This window comes from Nicotiana tabacum, chromosome 6 (genome assembly GCF_000715075.1).
Source record: "Nicotiana tabacum cultivar K326 chromosome 6, ASM71507v2, whole genome shotgun sequence".
Classification (NCBI taxonomy): domain Eukaryota; kingdom Viridiplantae; phylum Streptophyta; class Magnoliopsida; order Solanales; family Solanaceae; genus Nicotiana; species Nicotiana tabacum.
In genome coordinates this window covers 105688034-105712747 of record NC_134085.1, presented here as the reverse complement: position 1 = coordinate 105712747, position 24714 = coordinate 105688034, and the positions used below count along the sequence as shown (strand labels likewise).

At 35.2% G+C, this 24714-nt stretch overlaps 1 long non-coding RNA gene across 2 annotated transcripts; it reads right to left on the bottom strand.

The window, feature by feature from the left end:
* Window positions 1-7832: 7832 nt before the first annotated feature.
* On the bottom strand, window positions 7833-10629 carry LOC107766560 (uncharacterized). 2 transcript variants are annotated; one of them, XR_001643740.2, is made up of 3 exons: window positions 10408-10629; window positions 9558-9719; window positions 7833-8941 (listed from the first exon to the last, which is right to left on the bottom strand). It is a non-coding gene; the product is annotated as an uncharacterized LOC107766560 (long non-coding RNA). The 2 variants fall into 2 exon arrangements; XR_001643739.2 differs by having other exon boundaries at window positions 9657-9719.
* Between the last annotated feature and the right edge of the window lie 14085 nt (window positions 10630-24714).

Sequence of the window (24714 nt, the reverse complement as noted above, 5' to 3'; positions counted from 1 at the left end):
AAATTTGAAGAAGTGAACTTTTGTCTTGCACTTTGTCCCTCATTGGTGAGGAACAATCACATTTGTGTGCTTATATATAGATTCACTTCTTAAAGCTCTTAAAAGGAGTTGAAGAGAATGAACCCTCGCGCCGTCGTCGTCGCTCGCTCGGCTTGGATTCGGATTCGGATTCGGATTTTTCAAATGATCGATAAGATTATTTTTTGGACAAAATTTATTTAATTATTTAATAACAAATCACTGCTGAAAATACGCCAGAACCCTGCTGAAAGTTTAGAGGGCCTCGCTGGCCGCGGTTCTGCCGCGACCGCGGTAGAATCGCGACAGTCAGATTCAGAGAGCCTCTCTGGCTGCGGTTCTGCCGCGATCACGGTAGAACCGCGGCAGGCCACGTATTTTCTGAAAAGGCACCTTTCCAGACACCTCTTCTGATATTTGCCTATAAATTCTGAGGCAAGGCTGCATCTTTAAAATACGAAAAACACTCTAGAACTTCTTTTTTCTGAATATATTGCATCCTAATTCACAGTCTCTCTCTCTCAAATTCGTAAGTGTGATTTTGCTCCGATCTTTGAGTTCGTTGGTATCCTGCAGTTTGTATTGCCACTGTTGCAGGAAGGTTTATTCCGTTTTATCCTGGGAGGATTTAATCCATTACTTTGGCAACGTGTGAGGGGGTTAAAATTCCTTAAGGACGCACAAGAAAATTGTGGACTCGGAATATTTCTGATTCTTTACTATTTTATACATTTCTTTATTCTTCTAACAGTTTTCTGATTTTTTGTTTTAACACAGTAACACTTACAAGCTTAAGGAATTTTAAATTACTAACGTTTCTGTGTTGATTATTAAACTGTTTTCTATATACTTTGTTGGAGACTAAAGCCTTGTTGCTTTCTACTCCTATAATTGTTTCTGTTCGATTTAAAGTACATAAAAACTTTGCCGGAATAATAAACGTACGAGTTTGAAGTATATAAAAACTTCACCATTGTTACGTGTTGTATGGTTGGTTTGGTATTCAGTTTGAAGATATCAAAAACTTCACTGATTTAACAAGTTCTGTATTGTTTTTAACTTTATAGAAATATGACGAATGAAAACCAAACTAATGGAAGTGTTGCGGGAACGGTTGCTACTGTTACGAGTGCTGCTGCCTCGTCAAGCCGGTCTACTCCTGCTCATGCTATGGCACCGACAGAAAAACCCGAAAAGTTTTCCGGTATTGACTTCAAACGTTGGCAAATGAAGATGCTCTTCTATCTTACTACGTTGAGTTTGCAACGTTTCATCAAGGAGGATCCTCCGGTCATGGCTGAAAATGCTCCGAATGATGAACGACTTGTTGTAACTAAAGCATGAAAATATTCTGATTTCTTGTGCAAAAATTACATATTGAGTTGTTTGGAAGATGGCTTGTACAATGTCTATAGTGTCATGGAAACTTCAAAAGCGTTATGGAATGCACTTGAGAAGAAGTACAAGACTGAGGATGCCGGACTTAAGAAGTTCGTGGCTGCAAGGTTTTTGGATTTCAAGATGATTGACACTAGGTCAGTCATAACTCAAGTCCAAGAATTACAAGTCATTGTGCATGACCTCCTTGCTGAAGATATGACCCGAATCAATAATTTTATTAATAAGATTTATCTTATTATTAATTATGAATTTGTTATTGAAGGTATGGTCATAAGTGAGGCCTTTCAAGTCGCTGCTTTCATTGAAAAGTTACCTCCGTTGTGGAAGGATTTTAAGAACTATCTTAAACACAAGCGGAAGGAGATGACATTAGAAGACTTGATTGTTAGTTTGAGGATAGAAGAAGACAACAAAAATGCTGAAAAGAAGTCACGTGGAAACTCGACAATAATGGGGGCAAACGTTGTTGAAGAGGCGCCACAAAATAAGAAGAGGAAGAAGGCTTCCGGACCAAAGAATTACCCAAGCAAGAAAAAGTTCAAGGGTAATTGCCACAACTGTGGAAGATCTGGGCATAAGGCCATGGATTGTCGTGCGCCCAAGAATGATAAGAAGAAAAAGAATCAAGCTAACATGGTTGAAGATAAAATGGAGGACTTATGTTCCATGTTGTCTGAATGCAATTTGGTAGGAAATCCAAAAGAATGGTGGATAGATTCTGGAGCCACCCGCCATGTTTGTGCTAACAAGGAGTTATTTTCTTCTTATGCCCCCGCAGGACCCAACGAGACAATCTTCACGGGAAATTCATCTACGGCCAAAATTGATGGAGTTGGCAAGATTGCGTTGAAGATGACGTCGGGAAAAATAGTGACTCTAAATCAAGTCCTCCACGTTCCAGAAATTCGCAAGAATCTTGTGTCTACCTCACTTCTTGTCAAGAATGGATTCAAATGTATTTTTGTTTCTAATAGTGTTGTACTTGGTAAGAACGATGTATATGTAGGAAAAGGTTACCTAAATGAGGGCCTTTTTAAGCTAAATGTAATAGCAGTTCCTATCAATAAAGTGAATGTTTCTTCTTACTTACTTGAGTCAAACACTTTATGGCATTCGCGTTTAAGTCACGTAAACTTCAAAACATTGCGGAAGATGATAAATCTAGAAGTATTGCCAAAATTTGATTGCATTAATTCCAAATGTCAAATATGTGTGGAATCAAAGTATGCTAAGCATCCTTATAAGTCCGTTGAAAGGAATTCAAGTCCTTTAGACTTAATTCACACAGATATTTGCGACATGAAGTCAACACCATCTCGCGGTGGGAAAAAGTATTTTATTACTTTTATTGACGATAGCACGAGATACTGCTATGTTTATTTACTTAATAGTAAAGATGAGGCAATTGATGCTTTCAAGCAATACAAGAGTGAAGTTGAAACGCAACTAAACAAAAAGATCAAAATGATAAGAAGTGATAGGGGTGGCGAATATGAATCTCCTTTTGAAGAAATTTGTTTGGAAAATGGCATTATTCACCAAACAACTGCCCTTTACTCTCCACAATCTAATGGAATTGCGGAGAGGAAGAATCGAACATTGAAGGAGATGATGAATGCATTGCTAATAAGTTCTGGCTTACCACCGAACTTGTGGGGGGAAGCTATACTTACAGCTAACCGGATAATCAACCGTGTACCTCATAGTAAAACACAGTCCATTCCTTATGAAAAGTGGAAAGGAAGGAAGCCTAGCTTGAAATACTTCAAAGTGTGGGGGTGTTTAGCTAAGGTACAAGTTCCTAAACCTAAAAGGGTTAAGATAGGTCCAAAAACGGTTGATTGTGTGTTTATTGGATATGTAACCAATAGCAAGGCATATCGTTTTCTGGTTCATAAATCAGAAAATCCTGAGATTCACATTAATACGATAATAGAATCAGATAATGTTGAATTCTTTGAAACTATTTATCCGTATAAAAAGGAAAGTGAAGTGACCTGCCAAAAGTCAAAACGACATCGGGAGGAAATAACAGATGGTATGTCTAATGAAGAAAATCCAAGAAGAAGTAAACGTCAAAGGATATCTACTTCATTCAGTCCAGATTTTCTGACTTTTCTATTAGAAAATGAGCCTCGTACTTTCAAAGAAGCAATGTCTTCCTCAGAAGCATAATATTGGAAAGAAGCTGTCAATAGTGAAATATCCATATTGAGAAACCATACCTGGGAATTGGTTGATCTTCCTCCAGGTAACAAAACGTTGGGTTCTAAATGGATTTTCAAGAAGAAAATGAAGGACGATGGTACTATTGACAAATACAAGGCAAGACTTGTTGTCAAAGGATTTAGACAACGAGAAGGTCTTGACTATTTTGACACATACTCGCCGGTAACAAGAATTACATCCATTCGGATGCTAATAGCGTTAGCCGCCTTGTATGGTCTTCAAATCCATCAAATGGATGTAAAAACAACATTCTTAAATGGTGATCTTGAGGAAGAAATTTACATGAACCAACATGAAGGGTTTGTGGTTCCGGGAAAAGAAAAGAAGGTGTATAGACTTGTCAAGTCCCTTTATGGACTAAAACAAGCACCCAAGCAATGGCATGCGAAATTTGACCAAGCAATGTTGTCAAATGGTTTTAAGATTAATGAATGCGATAAATGTGTTTACATTAAGAACGTTCCAAATCATATAGTCATTGTTTGCTTATATGTTGATGATATGCTAATAATGAGCAAAGACATTCCCGACATTCAAGCTACTAAGTGTATGCTTGCTAGTAAGTTTGATATGAAAGACTTAAGAGTTGCCGATGTAATTCTAGGAATTAAAATCCAGAGAACTCCTCAAGGTCTAGCTTTGTCTCAATCACATTACGTGAAAATGGTACTTGAAAAATTCAAACACTTGGAATTTAGAAGTGCAAGGACTCCAATTGACTTAAACCATCATCTTATGAAGAATAAAGGCGAAAGTACGTCTCAATTGGAGTATGCTCGTGTGTTGGGAAGCTTAATGTACATCATGAACTGTACACGACCTGATATAGCTTGTGCAATAAGTAAACTTAGTCGATTCACAAGTAATCCCAACAAACATCACTGGGTGGCAATGAAACGAGTTATGGGATACTTGGAGTATACCCAAGACTATGCTTTGCACTACAATAAATATCCTACGGTTATCGAAGGATATAGTGATGCAAATTGGATAACCGACTCAACAGAAACAAAGTCCACAAGTGGATATGTTTTTACTGTTGGTGGAGGATCAATATCTTGGAAATCTTCCAAACAGACGTGTATCGCTTGTTCTACAATGGAATCAGAGTTTATAGCTTTGGATAAAGCCGGTGAAGAAGCTGAATGGCTTCGAAATTTCTTAGAAGACATTCCGTTCTGGCCAAAGCCTTTGGCTCCTATTTGCATACATTGTGATATTGAGGCTGCCATAGGACGGGCAGAGAGCGTTAGGTACAACAGAAAGTCTCGTCATAGACGACGAAGACATAACACCGTTAGACAACTACTTTCTAGTGGAATTATCACCATTGATTATGTAAGATCAAAGGATAATGTGGCGGATCCACTTACAAAAGGCTTAACTAGAGAGGGAGTTGAGAAATCATCTAAGAGAATGGGACTATGGCCGAGGACAAGTCAACATGGCGGTAACTCTACCTAGTATTTTGGTTATTCCGAGATCTAGGTTCAAGGAGCTCAAACAAAGTTATGATTGACCGGTTCAACATTGTCAAAATAAAAACTTTGGTCCATTATCGTGATGAAGACAATGTTCAGTAACAAGGATAGAACTTTACATGTTCTTTAATGATTACCTAAGTTTGATGAGGTATTTATCAAATAATGTCAATCTAAAGGATTACACGTTAAGGAATCACCTATGTAAGTGTGAAGTGAAAGCCGCTTCAATGAGAATTCTGGAAGGCCAATTCTCTACGCACTTATGAAACTAGGCAGTGTTCATGGCTAAAACGAACACAACAATGAGAACCAAAAGATGGTTCAGGGTTGGTTGTGTGTCATATGGTTGTCTAGGTATACACTAAAGTTCGACGGTTCAAAGATATCAAATTTATCGATTGACCGAGTATATCCGACATATGTTCACTACGGAAAGTTCAAGGGAAACCTACTTATCCAGATGCAATTAATCCTTACTTGCACAATCACATAGCTTTCATCTATGATCTTTCTTGATACAGTCATTCTCATTCATGTGGGGGATTGTTGGACTTTAAGCCATTGGGCTTTAAAGTAGAAGAAGTGTGAATTGGAAATGGAGGGAAAATGAAAATTTGAAGAAGTGAACTTTTGTCTTGCACTTTGTCCCTCATTAGTGAGGGACAATCACATTTGTGTGCTTATATATAGATTCACTTCTTAAAACTCTTAAAAGGAGTTGAAGAGAATGAACCCTCGCGTCATCGTCGTCGCTCGTTCGGCTCGGCTTTGGCTTCGGCTTTAGATTTGGATTTGGATTTGGATTTGGATTTGGATTTGGATTTGGATTTGGAAAATGATCGATCGATAAGATTATTTTTTGGACAATATTTATTTAATTATTTAATAACAAATCACTGCTGAAAATACGCCATAACCCTGCTGAAAGTTCAGAGGGCCTCGCTGGTCGTGGTTCTGCCGTGACCGCGGTAGAATCGCGGCAGTCAGATTTAGAGAGCCTCTCTGGCCGTGGTTCTGCCGCAATCGCGGTAGAACCGCGGCAGGCCGCGTATTTTCTGAAAAGGCACCTTTCCAGACACCTCTTCTGATATTTGCCTATAAATTCTGAGGCAAGGCTGCATCTTCAAAATACGAAAAACACTCTAGAACTTCTTTCTTTCTGAATATACTGCATCCTAATTCACAGTCTCTCTCTCTCAAATTCGTAAGTGTGATTTTGCTCCGATCTTTGAGTTCGTTGGTATCCTGCAGTTTGTATTGCCACTGTTGCAGGAAGGTTTATTCCGTTTTATCCTGGGAGGATTTAATCCATTACTTTGGCAACATGTGAGGGGGTTAAAATTCCTTAAGGACACACAAGAAAATTGTGAACTCGGAATATTTCTGATTCTTTACTATTTTATACATTTCTTTATTCTTCTAACAGTTTTCTGATTTTTTGTTTTAACATAGTAACGCTCACACTATTTTCTGCCATACTTACTCCATCGCCCCCAAACTACACAGAGAAAATTACACGGATAATTAAATGTTCCATCAACATATTATATAATTATATTCAAGATTAAAGTTGTTGGTAGACTATAAATAAAGAAAATTGTAAGAAGAAGAATATAAGCAAGGATCTTATCCACTTTCGCATGACTATGACAGATTTTTAACATCTAGAATATTAAAATAATAATCTCCTTCTCAAGTGATAAAATAGATTATAAGTCACGCAGGTCACTTTGTAACCATGTCTTCGATCCTCTTGCTAGAAAAGTTACTGCGAGTTTTCTAATTTAGTTTAGCTGGTCATGTAAAGTACTGCTAAAGCCAAGAGCTCATGATTGAGCAACATTTTAGTAGTATTTGGAATGTATTTTCATATTCTAATTATTTCATGACACAACACTACTCTTCATGTTTCGTGTTGTACTTAAAAAAGAGACTGAGAGGTTGTAGTTATGGTAAAAAGTCAGAAACACCCCACACTTTAACTAACTATATTCTTTTTAGGAATAGTACCCCAAATTCCGAGTGACGTGAAAGTGAATTCAAAGCTAATTAATTACTCATCTGTCTTCCCTCCCCCCCCCCTCTCCCTCCCCCCACATAAGATGTAATTCACCTTTTTAAGAAGAAATTTGCTGGAGCAAAATATAGGTATTTGAAATTATCTCACATTCTAGTAAGTTGTATAGAGTAACAGATGAATCTTCAGACATGATAATATTATTCTTGTGAAACCAGGGGAAAGAGCTTCTTTTCTACTGGTCTTGCAGATTAATTAAGAAAATCTCTTTTGTGCTTTCAAGGGCAGAAAGATATAACTTCAACAATAATAGAAATGACTCGTTCATCTGATGAGGTGATGATAGGAAAGAAATAACATAATTTAATCTATCAGTATCATGCAGTATCTGCAAGATAGACATTATAAATCTGATATTAGAAGAGAGCTTGATGAATGAAAATACATGATTATCAGAATTAGAAAGATAGAAAGATAGACATGGAGGAAGCAACGATATGTAATATTAAAACATAAGAAATTCCCCACGTCTCTTGGTGTCTCATGATCATCTATTTTTCTTTCAGCCACTGGTATAAAAATTATATGTTAAAAGTTCTAAATATACGGCAGAATCACTTGTCTAAAGGTCATGGAAAGTATATTCGTACACATCGTGCCAGACAGAATCTCGGTAGTTAGGGTACATTTTAAAGTTTTTGGACTTGCTTCATATATTTTGTTGCTGGTAAAAACTGTCAGAATGTCAAACTTTAGACACACTACAATCGTATTTCATAATACATGATTCGTATCAACAATAAAGAGAAAATTAACTGGAATAAAAAAAAAGAATGAACATTTACTAGTGTTCCGAAGAACAGCCATTAAACTTTGCTTAAGTTTTGCTAATATCCATTTCCACCACCATGATACGAAAAGAAGTTATACTAGACAACCTCACCCCATCTCAATCAAATGGAAACTTGTCCATATGCTTTCCTCGAAAAATCAGATTGAGGAACCAAATTTTGTTAACATGGGATCATCAAAGAGAGAAATATAGAGCTGTGAGCATAAGAAGTGGCATTATTGCAGCCAATTTAAATTACGATTCTCTTGTATAAAGGCATGAAATACATTCATTAAGGTCTTTTTCACAACTAAACATGCTCCTTAACAGAATTTGAGAGAGACCAAATAAATGAGTTTTAACAGAAATTAAGCCACTACCGTCTGCTTGGTCCAAGAAGCTTTTGCTATCAGAAACTCCATATCTTGTTGATTGGTAACGCATATAGCTACTAAGACACTCCATAGTTCCAAAACCAAGATAAATTATCATATTATTTCTCACCGGTCATTTTCCTAGACAGTCTTCTCACCAGAACTAAGATCAATTCATTTTCTAAGATGCCCTGAATTTCTGAGATAATTAATTTGATAATTTATTTTTTTAGCCTAAAGTACAAAAGAAACTTAAGACCTCCTTATAAAGAAAGTTACATAGTGGCTGATGACAATCCAAATTACCTTTTCAATTCTCAGTTATACTGTAAGACCTCAAATTAATTATAAAAAATAAAAAATAAACCAATACATTGGCAGAGAACTAATGTCAAAGCAACTTATTTCAAGCATTAGTATCACCTGTTTAACTCGACGTCAGATAAAAGATTTCACTCAAAATAGCATATATCAAATAAGAAAAAAAATTAAAATACCATATTAGTATTCTGTTGCTTCTCACCTGTTCCAAATTAATATTGTTTAATCTCTGCATACCCTTCTGCCCATAAACCTCTCATTACTTCTGGATAAGCGAGAAAATAAAGAAGAGTACAGAAGTTAGTAGGGAAAAATTTCAGTATGTCATCAAAAAAGAGAATAAATTTACATACTAAATTACAAAATGTGCTATCGAAATCTTGTAGAGCAATGAAATCAATGATAGTAGAGAGTAAACAACTTCGATTCATTTTGGCAAATAAAAAGAGCAAAGCAACAAAAAAGATTGAAAATAGCAGCTTTAGCAGACGTGGATGATCCAATATATAATTGGACGAAGGAAGATTTCATTATCAATTCTCTTTATAATGATAGCGCTTTAAATCAGAGTAATCTTTTGAAAATCCAAATAACCCATCCTTCTGCTTGGTGAATAGACGAAAAGGAGATATCAAACTGCCTACAACATATGGTAATCGATCTTGTAGAGACATCTACGTCATAATCTCAAACTTTGAAATCTGTATCGCCAATAAACTAAATCAAAGAAGAATGAAATCCTTTTGAATCTTAGTTTGTTGATCATTCAAGCTTCTTGATATTTCAACTATCATTACGACAACATGCACAGATAAAACAGGAAATAAAAAACATAGAAATGAATACCGAAATGGGATATCAAGAGATTGATAAAAGTTTACTTGAAAAGAAATTGGAGGAGAGAAAGTGGGTAGATCTTCTTAATGGTGGCAAGCCGCCTGTCTGATTCTATTTTTTGACCAATTTGATTCATTTGTTACCTGATTCTGGACATGTATGTGCTCGACAAATTGAGCCTACTAATGTGTTCAGTTGTAGAATACCTAGAAAAAGTGGAAAAGTTAATCTGGGCCTATTATCAAAAGCATTGGTGGATCAGATGTAAATTGGATACATCTAAAAAATTATCCAATATAATAGAGAAACTACCAGATACCCATCGGTGCATTAAAAGAAGTGAAAGAACAGAGAAAAATTCACCACAATTAAATAGAATAAAACACACACCAAAGACAACTTGGAACTCAGATTGAGAAATGTAAAATAAAAAATAAAATAAAAACTAAACTACAGATGCATGTGCGTGCAAAATTTTCCTTAAAAAAGGTAAGATGGAAAATAAAATTCAAATGGAGCTAAGCAGAATGAGCAGAGCAGTAAAAGAAACACGGAACAGCAACCAAACCAAAGTATAACCAGAACAAACAGGAGAAATGATCAATTCACAAAATAAAGTAGAAACAGAGCGATATAATAGCAAGTAAGCAACTTGTATCCGTTTATGGCAAATTAAGTTCACCAAAGCAAAGAGACGACACTTTGGAGTGAACGGCAGAAGAAATTTGAGACAATTGGAAAAGAGAACATAAAATCAAGAATTAGTCCTTGAAATCTCTATACATAAAGTTAGTACATCGTGGTTTGCCCTTATAAACAATAGTACACGCCCTAAAAGACACGAAGATAAAATGATCAAATTAACCTAGAAAAGGCTCAGAATCTCCATAGTACCTTCTTCAGCAGAATCGGTTTCGAGACATCTCAGAGAATCCAGTCATTTGAAGCACTGCTAGAAAAATTTGTGCAAAATCGAATAAAAATCAAAGGCAATAGAAATTTCTAGACTGCACTGTACAATGGGAAGAAATTGGAGAAAAACAGGAGGAGTCATGGAAGGTAGGTGGGAGAGAACAGAACTTAGTATTTTACACAGTAAAATCGCAGTACGCGTGTTTTTCTAAAAGAGATCGGTGACTTAATTAACAATTTATCCCTAAATAAACTCATAATTACCAAAGTACCCATGTTCGTCCCTGTTCGCACACCCCAACTGCCGTTTCTAAATATTAGTAATGTTATAAATATATTATTTTATGGATGTTCATTTAGTACTCCGTTGTAAATAAGCTTTCTGAAAATGTTTATCCATATGGGACTCCACCGTAAATATGTTTATCTATTTAAGCACTCTATTGGAAATAAGCTTTCTGAAGAAGCTTATCACTTCGATACCCGGTTATGGATAAATATTACCCCTGGTAGAAGATTATTCATACCGGGTATAATAAGCTTATCCTTTCAGTATCCAGTTATGGATAAATATTATCCCCGGTAGAAGATTATCCATACCGGGTATAATAAGCTTATCCTTTCAGTACCCAGTTATGGATAAACATTACCCCCGGTAGAAGATTATCCATATCGGGTATAATAAGCTTATCCTTTCAGTACTCCGTTATGGATAAATATTGCTTTCAGTAGAAGATTATCCATATCTGGTATAGTAGCAGCTTACATAACAACTTTCTTTCTTCTATAAATAGAAGAGATTTCAGTTCATTATGTACATCAGTTTGAATTCGAATAATATATCAGTTTCTCTCTATACTTGTCTTTACTTTATAGTCTTTATTTTATAATACGTTATCAACACGAGACTCTGCCATATCGAGCAAATATTTTGAGAGTATCTGAGGTAAGAACTTTCTTTTCCTAAATAATGTCAAATCTTTCTAAACTTGAACTTGTAGCCCTGGATATATCGGGCCAAAACTACATGTCTTGGGTGCTTGATGCTGAAATTCATCTTGATGCGATGGGTCTGGCAGACATCATCAAAGACAAAAATCAGGCATCAAACCAAGACCGTGCCAAAGCAATGATATTCCTACGCCCATACCTTGATGAGGGCTTGAAAATGGAATATCTTACTGTTAAAGATCCAGTCATACTGTGGAATAATTTGAAAAATAGATATGACCACCTGAAGATGGTCGTTCTTCCACAAGCATGATATGATTGGACTCATCTAAGGCTACAAGATTTTAAATCTATCAGTGAGTATAATTCTATTATATTCAGAATTATTTCCCAATTGAAGTTATGTGGTGATAATATTACTGATCATGATATGTTGGAGAAAACTTTCACCAGTTTTCATGCCTCGAATATGCTCCTGCAGCAGCAATATCGAGAGATGGGATTTAAAAAATATTCTGAACTTATCTCACATCTTCTTATAGCGAGCAACATAATGGGCTATTAATGAAAAATTATGAAAGCCGACCTACTGGTTCTTGTCCATTCCCTGAAGTGAATGAGACGAACTTCCACCAGGCTAAACGTGGAAAAGGTCGTGGCCCCAGTCGTGGTCATGGTCGTGGTCGGGAAAGAAACTCTAATCATGGTAATAATAATGCACCAAAGAACACTCCTCACCACCAGCAGTGGAAAAGGAAGGAACAAAAGCATGAAGCGGTGCAAGCACCAAATGCAGAAAATGCATGCTATAGATGTGGAGAAAAAGGGCACTGGTCACGTACCTGTCGTATGCCAAAGCACCTGGTTGAGCTTTATCAAGCCTCCCTAAAGAAGACAGAGAAAAATGCTGAAGCAAATTTTATTTCTGAAGATAATTTAGACTTCATGCATTTGGATATAACTGATTACCTTGCACTCCCAGAAGGAGAAACAAGTCATGTAATCGGTGGTGAATTTGTAGAAATGTAAATATTTTAATTTTTGTTATTTGTAATAGATAGTATGGTTATGTAATTGTTGTACATAAAGAAAAATTATGATTTGATAATGATGTTTACTATAATATATCTTGTTTATGTCATTTTGAAGAATATGGATAACATTATTAGATCAACTTAAACTCTAGCAGAGTTTGCAAGAAATATACAACCACAAGAAGTGGTTATATTTCGTATATCTCATTGTAATTATATTTTGTTAACTACCAGAAGTGGTATATGCCTATGATCACCAGAAGTGATAATTTAGGCTTTCTATGGTTACAATTGAAGATAAGCTACATAAATATTCTCTATATTAAATGCACGCCTCGATTTGCTCCTGAAGTAGTAAATATTTTAAAAGAAGTTGAGGCATCACAATTTGATGTGATTAATGCGCATTCAGATAATTATGTTCGATTTCCTGAAGGATGAGAATTTTTGATAATATTAATCTATTCCCTGAAGTGAATGTGACAATACTAATAAGTCGGGTAAATATGAACGCACTCTTAATGTGAATACATTACAATTCACCTCCAGACGAGTTAATATAATTGAGAGAATATATACTCAATATTTCGTATTTTAAATTTGCTCCTGAAGAAGTAACACAATTGAAATTGCCTCATGAAGTGGAAAAATATTATGAAGAGGAGTTTTCGTGTGCTTAAACAATTGTTTTACATTGTTTATTTGATTGTGATTTTCTCTCATGACACCAGCAGTGTCTGAGCAATATTTGATAGTACAAAATGTATCAACAACTCCTGAAGAGCTAAATGTTTGCCTAAAGAATACATGACACCAGTAGTGCCAGATAAATATTAGATTGTGGATAATAAATGAAGGCTCTCGAAGAGCTTATATACAAATATGTCATTCATATTATATGATTATGGTCAAAACATATGTTGTAGTAAACCTGAAGTTTACTAATACAAATGGCTATCATATTGAGACTACAAATGATTGGAAGATTGATAATCTTCATGTTTCCACAATCATAGGAGGTAAAATAATATGTATGTGAGAAGTTACCCGCCTTATTCTTTAATTTGTACTATATCATGTATCACAGTAAACCAAAAGTTTACTAAAGCAAAAGTTTATGCCATAGTAAACCAGAAGTTTACTAAGAGATAGCACATGACATGATAAACTTAAAGTTTTCATTTGCCATTTTTAAAATGTGTTATTTGAGAATTCAGATAAGCATATACTAAAGAACTAGAAGATTCTTCAGGAATTCTTATGTGTTGCTTGTTCTCATAATGAATTGATTATACCAGCTAAAGTTGGGACTAAGACCCCTGATTCTGAAATATATAAAAGGTGAATATGGGCCCGTTCACCTATCATGTGAACCACTTATAGGTGCATATATGAGATGGTTACATGTGTAATTATTGTCAACCTGCAATTTGGCATTTGGAATTGCTTTTCTCGATTAAGAGCATAATTTTCAGATTATGAAATCAAGACAGTTCATCTTGATAATGCTGGTTTATATCCAAGCTGGTTTAGCATTGAATACCTCCTATTAATGGCTAAACCATTGCTTATGAGAATAAAGCTTCATGTGTTGGTCTAAGATTTTCTAAATTGCATATAGCAACACTTGTATGCATCAGATCAACAATATATGATAAGTCCTCCCTTCACAATTGGTTTAGGATCAGAAATCAAATATTTTTACTATCTTTTGTTGCGTGGTATATGATTAATTTCTCTACCATAATACACAAAGATATGTTTCCCAAAGATGATTGGGGATATATGTTAGTTTTTCTAACATTTGGGGGATGGAATAAACAGTTGAAAAATATGCTATATGAATCGAATTATCATGATCCTCACTTAGAAGATAATTCAAGTCGAATGCCAGAAGCATTTGCTGATCCAAAATTAAATATCATATTTCAGCTGCAAATGCTCCTATTAAAATTAAAGTCCCTGAAGGATAGAGTTTACTGTACGCATGAAGCGTGGTAGACCAATCGGTTCCAAAGGTAAAAATCCTTGAAAAATAGTAGGAGCTAATGATCAAAATGATCATAATGAAGAGGAAATAAGCTCTAGAAGAGCCCACGACATAACATTTCATGAAACTCCCGAAAAAGTTCAAGTACCTGAAAATAAAGAAAGTGATGAGATCTCCACAAGTTATGTCGCTTCGGAACTGACACAAAATGATCATCGACGATATATTTAATACAATGTAGTGCACAATATTGTAAAAGATTGTAAGGATCGGACTAGCAGTCCAAACACTTGAAGATGTCATACCATTTAGATACAAGTCTTAACCTATATGACTTATTTGGCTAAATCTATATGAAGATCCTTGAAGGATTGAAAATGCCCGAAGCATATAATTCAAAGTCTTGAGAAATGTACTCGATCAAATTATAAAGATCTTTGTACGGTTTAAAGCAATCTGTGCGCGTGTGGTATAATCGCCTCAGTAAATATTTGCTGAAAGAAAGTTACATAAATTATGTTATTTGTCCATGTATTTTTATAAAGAAAATGTCATCAAAATTTGTTACACTTGCTGTTTATGTTGGTGACATAAATCTTATTGGAACTCCGGAAGAGCTCCAAGAGGGTCTTAAAAATACTTTTACATGGACAAAGTGTACCCATTAAATACACCAATGAATATTCAATCACTTGAAGTGAATAAGGATCCGTTCCAACCTCTAGAAGAAGATGAGGAGCTCCTTGGTCCTGAAATACTCTATCTCGGTGTAGATGGTGCACTTATTTATCTTGCTAATGCTAACAAAAGTGGTGCAGATCGTATTGATAATGCAGATGCAGGTTATTTATCCGATACCCATAAAGCTCGATTTCAAACCGGCAAGCAGGGAGTGCATATGATTGAGATCAGTGATTCATTCGAGAAACATGTGGGTTGGAATGTGATAAAAGACCCACAATATTATACGGAGACAATGTTTCATGCATAGCACTATTAAAGGGAGGATTTATAAAAGGAGATAGAACGAAGAACATTTCACCAGAATTATTCTACATACATGATCTTCAGGAAAATTGTGACATTGATGTGCATCAAATTAGTTCAAGTGACAATCCAACAGATTGTCTTTACCAACATCAATTTTTGAGAATATGGTATACAAGATTGGAATGCGGAGACTCAAATATTTGAAATAAGGTTTTCTTCAGGGGGAGTAAAATGCGCGTTGTACTCTTTTTCCCTTACTAAGGTTTTTCCCACAGGGTTTTCCTTATAAGGTTTTTAATGAGGCAGCCAACAATGCGTATTACTAAATATGTGTACTCTTTTTCCTTCACTAGAATTTTTTCCCACGTGATTTTTCCTAGTAAGGTTTTAATGAGACATATTATTTTTTAATGAATATCCAAGAGGGAGTGTTATAAATATATTATATTATAGATGTTCATTTAGTACTCCGTTGTAAATAAGCTTCCTGAAGAAGCTTATCCATATGGGACTCCACCGTAAATATGTTTATCTATTTAAGTACTCTATTGGAAATAAGCTTCCTGAAGAAGCTTATCACTTCGATACCCGGTTATGGATAAATATTACCCCTGGTAGAAGATTATCCATATCGGGTATAATAAGCTTATCCTTTCAGTACCCAGTTATGGATAAATATTATCCCCGGTAGAAGATTATCCATACCGGGTATAATAAGCTTATCCTTTCAGTACCCAGTTATGGATAAACATTATCCCCGGTAGAAGATTATCCATATCGGGTATAATAAGCTTATCCTTTCAGTACTCCGTTATGGATAAACATTGCTTTCAGTAGAAGATTATCCATATCTGGTATAGTAACAGCTTACACAACAACTTCCTTTCTTCTATAAATAGAATAGATTTCAGTTCATTATGTACATCAGTTTGAATTCGAATAATATATCAGTTTCTCTCTATACTTGTCTTTACTTTATAGTCTTTATTTTATAACAAGTAGTAATTACTTGCTCGTAATTTGCAGCAATATAACTAATTTCACAGAGTAACTCGGTTTAGTCAATAAAATTAGAAAATATAACCAATAAATTTCCTTTCACATGTACATAATCGGAGACTTTCTGCACTACAGATGATGATATAAAAGTACTCCAGTCTCCAGGTCTCTGGTCTTATCCATTTCACCAAAAGCATGTAAGTATACAGATTTAATACCCAATAATATAAGAAACATTTGCATCTTAGAGCACATAAAGAACATCCGATCCATCATCCTATATGAGTACAAGTATTCTCAGTTTAGTAGCCATCCTCCACCCTCCATCAATCCTAGAAAACCTACATAAGAGAACTGTTATATTACCTTAAAAAGTACAAGTAAATACCTATCAAATCTTTGGTGATGAACGAACGATATAATTTTGTAAGGTCCATTATGGAAGAGATAAGTACCCTGGAACAAAGAAAACTTGGTAATTCCAAAATGAGTCTACTTCTTTCCAACAAAAAAAATTCACTTATGCACGAAGATAACAACTGTCCCATTGTTTCCCTAACCTGAAATAGAAACAGAAAATCCGGCAGGTGAACCTGTAAAACAAAGACTCATTTTAGCAAAGACTCATTAAAATGAGCATTGTGACATCAAATACGACATTGTAATAACCAAATCACCAATAACGTAGTATTCTAACATAGCAATAGTGGTATTACTCCATGAGGGCATAACTGACACTTTAAGCAATAGATTGAGAATGTTATGATAAAGCTTTTTTGAGCATCTAAATTGCTTCAGAAGCTCCCTCTCATAAATAAGTGTCACAATCATAACTTAACGCACTCCAATAACAATTTACATCTCCAATTTAACATGACAATCACTTATTCATGGTGGAAGTAGAGTACTGCAGATATCCTTATTTAAATTGTAACAGGAACCTCTATAGAATTGAGACATTATTTTGCGAAAATGTACTTGTAACCATCATAGGAAGCAGTGTCTATAGGTCCATCAATTAATGGTACTTTTACCTTTATTTATTAAAAAAAGGAGCGTCTACCAGTGGTACTTGACAAACTATGAGTATGAGCGACTAAATAAAATTAGAAGCATCAAAATATTCATCGCCCATAATAATAAATCAAGATAAAGGAAAATGCGATGAAATAACCCATATGTCGCGAATAATATACTTGACGTGCAAAAATCACAGAGTTGCTACACGTTGTTTATTTTTCACATATTGATTAGTTTATTGATATATACTTAGCAATGTTAAAGATGGTATAAATGTGCTGACATAAGTAAAAGGGAACAAAATGATCTAAGTCAAAAAAATTGTAGTACTACTATTACCTGCCTACTGTCCTCCCCCTCATAATCACCATAAATGTCACGATCCGGATTTTTCATCCTCAAAAGTCGTGATAGTGCCTACTCGTGAAAGATAGGCAAGTCACGCATTATAAATTCACTAACTCTTTTATTTAGCCCTTTTTAATAATTTAAATCAACATGCGATCAACAGTGAAAAATTAACGATAAATAAATACTTGCGGAAGACGTAATCTGATGACTTAGCCAAAAACAAGTACGACAAAACCAACATACACCTCTACCCGGAACCGGTGTCACAATATCACGAACCATCTACGAATACTACATACAAATGTCTCGAAAGAAAGGTACAATCTGTCTTTGAAGTAGATGAAAACAGAATATAAAGATAGAAGAGAACGCGGGGCCTGCGGACGCCTGCAGGACTACCTCGGGATCTCTGACTGGACTGAAGGCAGCCACCCAAAGCTATGGTCCAAAAGCTGCCGCTTCGGGAGAGTGTAGTATCAGCACAACCGACCCCATGTGCTGGTAAGTGCCTGGCCTAACCCCGGCGAAGTAGTGACGAGGCTAGGACCAGACTATCAAATAAACCTGTGCAGTTATGTAATATACAATGGAAAGTAAAACAGAAATAAACAGGTAAAGATGGAAAGGGGACATGCTGCAGGGGAATATCATTTACCAACAGTAATTTAAGAGGAAACGTAAAGAACAATTTAGAATTTACAGCAAAACAATAAGGAACTCGTAATCAATCTATAAGCACTTCGTATTATCTATTGTTGCGGCGCGCAACACGATCCAAATCATAATAACACTGATGCGGTGTGCAACCCGATCCATATCATTTATCACTGTTGCGACGTGCAACCCTATCCCATTATATCATTGTTGCGGCGTGCAACCCGATCCAAACATAATATTGTTGCGGCGTGCAACCTGATCTAAATATAATATTGTTGCGGTGCGCAACCCGATCCACATATACAGTTCAACACCAATCACAACTAGAGTCTCGACAAGGGATCAATAAAGAAATAACACTATCCCGGCAAGGGTATCGACGGTATAAGTAAATACATCCCGGTAAGGGAAAATCAGCTATAACCATACTTGTTCCAACATCTAACTACTTCAACTAGCACCCATACTCAATCATAAGTAATTTCCACGAGAATAATCATAATTCTTGCTCAACACAGAGAATCAACAACTTAGGCATTCGTAGGATTTATTAAGAACACAACAATTTCAATTTAAGACACACGGTCATGCTTGACACCGACGTATAGATACTCGTCACCATGCCTATACGTCATACTCGACAAGTAACATGTAGCAAATAAGACACAACTCCTAATCCCTCAAGCTAAGGTTAGACCAAACACTTACCTCGAACTTCCACGACTAACTCAAGCCTCAAACACCGATTTTCCTTTTGAATTTGGCTCCAAATCAATTGTATCTAGACATAATCGACTTAATAACATCAATAAACGCTAAACAATCCAATTCCAATGCTTAATTATAGATTTCCTATCATTCTTCCCAAAAAGTCAACAATCGACCCCAGACCCGCATGGTCAAAATACGAGGTTCGGACCAAAACCCGATCACCCATTCACCCACGAGCCCGAATATGTAATTAGTTTCAAAATCCGACTCCAAAACGAGGTCTAAATTCCATCTATACAAAAAGCCCTAACTCTACCCAAATCCCTAATTTTCTACCCTTAAGAACATGATGTAGGCCTAGAAATCTAATGGGTGTTAATGGAAATTGAAGAAACTGAGTCTAAGATTACATCCCTATGAATTTGTGGTGAAGTTCTCTTTCAAAATTCGCCCAATTTGGAGTTTGGAAGAAAAAGTTATGAAATTTTGGTGAAATCCCGTTTTTGCTTCTGTTTTAAAATCACTGGGCAGACCTTCATCGTGTTCGCGATGGGTCTGTCGCGTTTGCGATAGGTCAGGCCCAATTAACCATCGCGTTCGCGATCACAAGCTCGCGTTCGCGGAGCTTTGGCTCCTCTAGCCTTCGCGTTTGCGAGCCAGTGGCCGCGTTCGCGTAGAACAAAATTTCCTTCCCCATGCCCAAGCCCAAAGGCCTTCGCGTTCGCGATAGCAGGTCCGCGTTCGCGAAGGGAAACACCCGCAAGGCTTCGCGTTCACGTCCTGTTTCTCGCGTTCGCGTAGAAGGAAAATTCCTTCAGTCTGACTTACCCTTTGCGATCGCGAGAGTCCTTCCGCGAACACGAAGAACAACACACCAGAACACCAGAAACTGAAAACCTGCAACTTTTTTCAAAGTTCAAAACCTTCCGAAACCCATCCGAAACTCACCCGAGCCCTCGGGACTTCAAATCAAACATGCATACTAACTCAAAAACATCACATGAACTTATCCGTACGATCAAATCGCCAAAATAACCTCTTAAACAACGAATTTAGCATAGAAATCTAAGAAAAATCTCAAAACTTTCAAAGTATCAATTTTCACAACTACGGGTCCGAATCACCTCAAACGACTTTCGTTTCTTACCAAATTTCACATACTCATCTTAAATCACATATAAGACCTGTACTGTGCTTCGGAATTAAAATACGGGCCTGATACCATCAGTTTTAAACACATATCATTTCCAAAAACTCATAAATATTCCAGAAAATAATTTTCTTTAAAAATTCATTTCTCGGGCTTGGGACCTCGAAATTCGATTCCGGGCATACGCGCAAATCCTATATTTTCCTACGGACCCTCCGGGACCGTCGGATCACGGGTCCGGGTCCATTTACCCAAAATGTTGACCGAAGTCAACTTAAATTCATTTTAAAGTCAAAATTCATTATTTTTCACAGATTTCACATAATGGCTTTCCGGCTACGCGCCTGAACTGTGCACGCAAATTGAGGTGACGCAGAAGGAGATTTTTAAAGCCTCGAAACACAGAATTTATTTCTAAAATAAGTGATAACCTTTTGGATCATTTCAATGGAACTCACAGTTTGACCTCTAAGATTCTTCTTTGCCCTTGCAGTTTAGCTTTTTTGTTAATTAAACGGATGAAGAGAGAACATGGAAAGCCTCCTTTACAACTTTATAATCACGAATATTGTTCTAGAGATAATTTGAATCTTCAAAAGAACACTAATAAGTTACAGGAAGCCAAATTGCTTCTTGTTGTAAGCAGTCATAAGCTTTTCATACTTCGCCTTCTTGTTGTAAGCAGTCATAAGCTTTTCATACCTCGCCTTCATTTTTGTTGCTTTGGCTTCTCACTTTTTCCATTTGACAAACAAAAAGTCAAGTAGATATGAAGAAATGAGTTGGGAATCTAACAAATAATAGCTTGCATACGCAACCAACTGATGAGTTGGAAATCATCTAATTCATGGATTACTTCTATTTTCTTCCTTAGTTTTTTTTTTTCAATTTTTTTTTGAAAATATTGTTTGTCCATAGATTAGTGATCTGTTTTTGAAAAATTTCTGAAAATATTTTGCAAGTTTTCAAAATCTAGTTTATGGTAGATTTTGGGTGAAAATCAAGTTCCTGCTCACAAAACTTCAAATTTTTTTCAAATAAAATGCATGTCCAAACATAATTTTAACTTTCAAAAATTATTTTTTAAAACTACTTCGAAATTTATTTTTTCAAGTTTCAACTCAATCTATGTCCAAACGCTAGCTAAATCTTCACAAAAAGATGCAATATTTACTGCTGTTAGTATCAACCTAGCAAATATAATGACACCTTATTAGTTTCAAATAGTTTCATCAAGTATAAACTACAGGAGTTTCAAAATATATCTAATCCGATCTTTTTAGAATATACCTTATCATTATTATAAATCTCTAAAATTGCCTTGCATAACATGTTCATACTCACAGAGAAAAATTTTGTGCTCCTTATGTCATGCCTTTGCAAAATCTTTTAGATTCACTATACTATAGCAGTGCTTGATAAAAAATTCATCCGCAGATGCAATCATTAGCATCCGTTAACAGATTTAATAATACCTTTCTCAAAACATATTTAATTAATTTTTAAACAGCATGAAAAACAAAGATATTAAGGCTTAGGGTTATTCTTCATGTGCTTTGCACTGGGATGAGACATCCATATATATGTTGTATGCAGACTCCGAAGGATGCACTAAAATTTCATATTTGAGAACATCCAAGTACATGTCACTTCTTTTTTTTTTTTTTTGGGAAGTTATCAATCAATCATACTCAAACTAAAGGAGATTATTTTTCTAAATTTTTTTTTAAAATTGTCATCACCAAGCTTAGCATATGAGTGACACGTAACTTCCATAGCAGAAATCATTACATTGCTAATGACATGCATATACAAAATCTATCAAAAAATCAAAATAAGAGGAATAATACACACAACTATTGAAATCCCATCACCAAAAAACTGGTGCAACAAAGAAAGACAAAAAATGAAATAAATAAGAAAAAAGTCACTGCAGATTTAGTAACTTGCATGCACATACATTTGAGGATTACACCAATTGGATCAAAACAATACTTCAAGCAGCATGAGCTAGCTTTCCAGCTTAATGAAGCTAAGAATGCAATTATCTCTTTCAGGTATCATCGTCACTTTCCTTTATGATTACCAAGCATATGCGAAAGTACTCATTGTCTTTCATCTTCAAAGAATGAATACGACACTTTCAGAGGAGAACACGAAGTTGACACATTTCTGTTACATCCGACTACTGAATTATATATATATGTCTTTACAAAAAAAATCACAAATTATCAACATACCTTATACTGCATGTATCAATGCTTCTCCTTCTAGTTAATTGACAGTCATGTATGATAAGATACATTCCTTCAAATCTGCTGCTCTGTAATCTATATCCCGAGATAAGAACACATTCCTTCAAATATCTGCTCTATAATCTATATCCCGAGCAATGTTAAATGGCCCGATTCTATAAAATGCATAGGGTTAATTCAAGCACCTCAATGAATCACGAAACTAAACATAAGTAAAATTTAAATCAAAATACTCACCGATGAATATGACCTTGGCTGTAACGTGTAAAACCGTCACTAACCCAATTAAAGAAAGTTTTATCTTAGCAGCTTTTATTTAGAAAAATAAAGCTTGCACAACTTTGAAATTAAAAATCTCACACCATATACAAATAGAAGAAAAAGGGAGAAACTCAAAAAGAATGAACAATCAGTAGATAAAGGACACAATCAGCGGTAGCTTTTAAATAATAAATGTTCACACTAAAACCCCCATTAATACAACTATACTCAGAACAGAACCAAAATCAGAAAGTAAGGATATGCACCTAGGTATTTCTTTCCAAACATCCATATCAAAATAAAATAAAATACCAGACATGCACGTAGAGAATCTTGCAAGAAATTACTTAAAAGAACAGAAAAACCAACATCAAACACAAAATAGACAATACTTTCAAAGGAATCTATAAGTGGAATCCAGAACACCGCGCAAGAAATAAAGAAACGGGGAAGAAAACTTACCATATTTCACAAACACAATAGATGCTAGAAAATTGTAGCAAGCAGAACGTAAAATCAGGAAGGAAAAAAAAAAACAGAATTCATGAACGAAATATGAACATAAAAAGAGAAGAAAACTCAAACATATAGATCTAGAGAAGCCCAGAACAATTGAACCACTCACCTAAAGAAGGATTACACCTTGAACTTCTCATTCAACTGTTGAAGTAGCGAAGCATGAAGAAAATAGCAGAACACTACTATGAAAATGATTTTATTGGAATGGTTATTTTGCAACGGTTGGAACGGTTTTAACCGTCCCATTAGTGTCAAAAGGCTTCAGGAACACTTTTGAAGAATAACTGTTCCAATAATATAATAACCGTCACCATAAGTAAATAATATGGAGACAGTTTGTAAAGGCGATACAATAGAGTTATTTGTGGGAATAGTTTGGTAAAATAAAAATATAATGGAACAATTTATTTTCCCTCCCTACTTTCCCTCCTATATATTTATTAAAAATAAAAGGAAAACTAAATAAATAGCCCCACTAATATTTTAATAACTCTTTATATTTTTTAAATTAAAACATATATTATGAAATGCTCCGTCACTTTCTCTAACTCTCAAAACCTAAAATTAGACATCCTCTCTCAGCCTCAACGTAGAACACATTGACTTCATCATGGACGAACTCTGTCGGCCAACTCTGGCGAAGGACGACAACTGCCTGTGTATTACACTCTGTCATCTAAGAGTCCCTCATTCTGGTGAGTATTCTTCTTCTCCCTCTTTTCATATTTCATCTTATTTTTTGCTGGTTTTTTCTTTCTTTGTTGATTTCTTTTCGTCTCGGTTCTTTGTTTTATTTTTACTTATTTGCATTCTTGAAGTGCCTGACTTTTACTTGATTAAGAAGTTTTTAATTGGATTTTAAGATATCAATCGAACTCTAATTTCAGTTATGGACAATTTTGTTGAAATCATAATTCTGGATTCCTGGGAAATGGTATCTTCTTTTACAATTCGGATTAATTATGAGGTATGGTTTGTTAAATTTTAGCATCTGATCAATTTCTTAAATTTAAATAAGAATTAAGATAAGTAGGGTAAAAAGTTAGTAAATACAATTTAAATTTTAGCATCTCAATTTCTAATTTCAGTAATGATGTTTTGAACATGTTAAGAATTTTGGGAGAGTTGTATTTACAAAGGAAACTTTGCCAAAAATTATAGGAATTTAGAGAGTTAAAAAATTTTGAGTTATTAAATTTGCCATTCAATTATCTTAAAAAAATTTGTTTAATTATTTCTGATTGTCTTTTGTAGGTGCAAAGATTGCGAATGAAAGTAGTGGCGAAGGCCTTACTTGAATGTTGTTGATCTTTGTTAGACTTTCTATTATCATGTTCAAGGATATTTTAGTTTAGAACTTTTTATATGCAAACTTATCAATTTTAACTTTTGAATTGTTGA